This window comes from Pteropus vampyrus, unplaced genomic scaffold (genome assembly GCF_000151845.1).
Source record: "Pteropus vampyrus isolate Shadow unplaced genomic scaffold, Pvam_2.0 Scaffold254, whole genome shotgun sequence".
NCBI lineage: Eukaryota > Metazoa > Chordata > Mammalia > Chiroptera > Pteropodidae > Pteropus > Pteropus vampyrus.
This window is the reverse complement of record NW_011889035.1, coordinates 1,185,239-1,189,679: the sequence shown is the minus strand read 5'-3', so window position 1 is coordinate 1,189,679 and position 4,441 is coordinate 1,185,239.

The window sequence follows — 4,441 nt, the reverse complement described above, 5'->3', positions numbered from 1 at the left end:
ATCCCTGGCAGTAGCATAAGTCCTTGGTTTCATTTGTATCACTGAGCTGCTTGTGGTTAGAAGAATTAGATTTGGCATCAAGCAGGTTCTAATCCTAGTTCTGTGACTCACTGCAAGTTATGGGAACTTAAGCAAGTTAATTCACCCTCTCAGAGCTTCAGATTCCTCATCTGTAAAATGTGGATACTATGCCCACTTCACAGCATGCTGTAAAGACCATAATAGCCAATTCATTAAACCATCTTAATTCACAGCAATTTTCATTTGATCTCGATTGCCTCTTTATAGACCACCTGGGAATATGCGTTCTGTATGATCTTTGGAAAAGTCTGGGTCAGAATAAGGGATCTCTTACGTGAGCACCCTTAGGAAAATAAAAATAGAGGGGAAAGTCCAAAGGGGATCTATAATTACTGTCTGGGAAGTGAGTTGGAAGTTAGACTGATGACATCAAGACAAGAGCTTTGTGAGGTACTGAAGTTGTGTGAGTGTGAGTGTGTGTGTGTTGCTTCCTTTTGTGTTCCTGTAGCAGTAAGGAGTGAAGTCACTGTTTTCTTCTTGGAATAACAAGAAAATAGGGAGGTGGGGAGATTTTTATCTTCCTCCCCAGCCAGGCTTGGAGATAGAAGAATAAAGTGGGTGTGCAGCATGAAGAGGTACAGAAGATGGGTGAGTTTCTGGTGTACTGTAGCAAAGAAGAAAAGAGACTTGGGGAGGCCTGCCTGGGTCTAGAGAGGTCTGGAAACTTAACCTCAAAAAAGGTTAGTGCTATTCCTCATCCAGTGCTGATGAGAGGGACTTCTCCTTTCTCTTAATAGTATAATCAGAACTGCAGAGTGAGGTTCTGGTGTCTGTGGAAATGCCGACTATAGGGGGCTGTATGAGAGAAAGTCTGCCTGCCTCCTATTAGTGGTTCTGATGTAAGATGGGCCTCAGGATGGTGGGTTACATATCTTTGGGGACCTGAGAACTGCTGTTGGCCAAGGAAGACAATCAGTCCTGTGGGTGGAGAAACCTCTGCAGTAACCGCATTTACAAAGGACATCTTGCAGCATCTAAGATAAAAAGTTAAAAAGATTTAAGTCACTGCAGTGAAGGGCACTGTGAAGGGAGTGGTCATGCGGCTGAACTGGAGTTTTAGATTGGCTGCCCTGAAAACGGAGGCATTGAGACTAAGCCTGAGTCCTGGACAGCCTAATGCTTTCTGCTCTGAGTTCCGCCACTGCTTCCCCTCTGTTGCTCTGCATTTCTGCGCCTTCTTGCCACTTCAGTCCTTCCATCAGTAAACCCCGGGCCATGAGGCCTGCTTCAAAGTGGTGGCTATGACAACTGAGCCAGATTTCCTGGCGTGAGCCACTCCCTGCATTGTTACCCGCCCTGCTTCAAAGTAGTGGCTGTGACAACTGAGCCAGATTTCCCCTGCCTGAGCCACTCCCTGCCTTGTCACCTGGCTGTGAGACAATCTTCTCTGGCCTGGTTTCAGGGAAGCGGCAGCTTTCCTTCCTCACACTCACTGAGAGGGTGACTCCAGGAAAGTCTGATTCGGCTTGTCCATTACAAATGGCCTTTCGTCCTTGGTATGGGAAATTCTGGAAAGGCCATTACTCTGAATAGTGATAATGATTCTTTATTTATTATTCCTTCCCTGTTGCCTCTCCCACAGCCTCTTATTTTTCTTTTAATGGTGAAGTGAAGAAGTGATGATGCTGTTGATGTGGCTTTACGTTTTCCGTCTATCTACAAACTTAGTCCATCGTCATATCCGCTCTGTATGCAAATGTGCAAAGTTGACTCTGTGGTGTGATGTGTTTATTAAAGCAAAATTTCCATACTCACAGCTTTTACCTTTCCAGCAGTTGCTGGACTTAGTCAGAAGAATGGCACTTGAACTTGTGCTTTGCCACTTTCTAGGTGTGTGACCCTCAGCAAAAAATCATTGTCTCTGAGACAAAATTACAGTGTGAGAGTTTTGTGAAGACACTGTGGGATATAAATGTGGCAGGCATGTAGGAGGGGCTCAAGTAATGTGGATGTGTATCCATACACCAGCCCTAACCTCTAACGACAGCACAAAGCCAAGGCACACTCTCACATTCTCTCTTTCTATGATGCTCAGTTGCACTGTTGCTCTCATCATCAGCCCCATAGGCTTACCTGTTCTTTTTAAAAAATTAATAGACTTTATCCTTTAGAATAGTTCACTACAAAATTAAGTGGAAAGTACAGAGAATTCCCACATACTCCTCTCCTGCCACCTCTACCGGAATCTATAGCAAAATCTTATGTTTGTTAGAATCAGTGAACCTACATGGACACCTATTGTCCCTTTAAGTCCATAGTTTACTTTAGAGTTCGCTCTTGGTATTGTACATTCTGTGGGTTTGACAAATGTGCAATGACATGTATCTGTCCTTATAGTACTATACAGAATAGTTTCACTGCCTAAAAATCCTCTGCCTATTCCCCTGTCCTTCTTCCCAAACCCTTGGAACTACTGATCTGTTTATTGCCTTCATAGTTTTGTTTTCTTCAAGAATGTCATATAGTTAGAATCATACAGTACATTGTTTTCTCAGATTGACTTCTTTCACTTAATAATATACATTTAAGTTTTCTCCATGTCTTATGGCTTTATAGGTCATTTCTTTATATTGCTGAATAATATTCCATTGTATGGATGTACCACAGTTTATTTATACATTTACCCACTGAAGGACATTTGGTTGCCTCCAAGTTTTGGCAAATATGAATAAAACTATTATAAACATTCAAGTGCAGGTTTTTGTGTGAAAGTTAGTTTTCAACTCATTTGGGTAAATACCAAAGAGTGCAATTGCTGTATCATATGGTAAGAATATATTCAATTTTATAAGAAACTGTCAAACTGCCTCTACCCATTATTTTTACTGATAGAAAATTGTTCTTTTTTCTCATGATCTACTGCATAGAATTTGTACAAAAGGTCACACGTGCTCACTTGCGAATTCCACTTCTTGTCGAGTTTGGCCGGGTTGCAATGTTGCCAAGGCAGGGTCATGATTTCATAAACACTCAGGAGCCAGAAGACTTTTATTCAGACTCCTACACTGACTCATTGAGTAATCCTTTAATAAATCAGCTCTTTCCTCTGGCTCTCCACTTCCTCACTTAGGCAAAGAAAGTCCTTAGCCACATTGCACCTATGCTAGAGTTTGCATAAAAGTTCAGTGCAAACATAATCTGTGCTAAATAAATATTAGCTATTAACATTATTACTTATAAGCAAAAACTTGTAAGAACGAACATAAGAAGTTGTACTTGAATGTAACTTGGAGAGGTCAGTGTTCAGGTCTTGGGATTTTCCTAAGATTTATAAAAAGTTTCAGTTATAGATTTGTCTCTATACCTGGCCACACTGAATTATTCATAAAGATTAACCATTACACCAATTCAGTTTCTGTGTGTGTAATGGAGTCCTTTCCAGATACTTAAAAATAATTTCACGTGATCTTTATTTCACTGGACTGTGGCTATATATGGATTCAAAGTTGCTTTCTATCCAATGTTGATGTTACCTCTCATCACTTTAAATAGGAAACCACAAACAGTTGCTAGGAATTGGCTATAGAGATAAGCAGAAAGGAAACTGATCTGAGTTGAACAGAATCCTTGTGAAGAACAGCTTCTCATTCCAGCCTTGCCCATCCCGCTCAGGATACTGGCCTCTTAAACTGAAATTTCTCACATGCTCTTGGTGTCCCCTCCTTGCCACTAGCCTTCAGTGACTGCAGGGAGATAGTGAGACCTTCTATTATTATGCTGGTCGATGTTACGGACATAAGCCATTTCAGAGAGGACATGGAAGGGGCAGAATAGAGTCATTTTGGAGGTTCCACCTTACAAAAATGTAACATTTGTATTGCTGGGCTTATGCATTTTCTTAATTCACCTCTCGTGTCCTTATGCCCTACTGGTTCATGGCTGCCTGTCCCGAAAAAGACTGCACACAGGCCTATAGACCTCAGAGAACATCTTTTTTTTTATCCTATCCCTTAGAACCTCTTCTCAAAAGATTCACATCGTCTGTGTATTTCTTTTTTTTTTTACTTTTTAAAAATATGTATTTATTTTAATTAGTTTCAAGTATACAGTACATTCTTTAGATATCTATATAGTTCATAAAACGATCCCCCCAATTGCTTCCTCCCTCCCTTGACCCTCCACCTAGGTAACGTATTAATGCTAACTGCATTCCCTATGCCATGCTCCCCATCTCCGTGACCATCCATCAGCTACTAATTTGTACTTCTTTAACTCTTCATCGCATTCTCCCAGCCCCCCAAACTTCCCTCCCCTCTGTCCGTCACCAAATTGTCCACTATATTTGTGAGTCTGATTTTGATTAGTTTGTTCTTTTTATTCCTTAGATTCTGCATATAAGTGAAATCATATAGTGTTTATC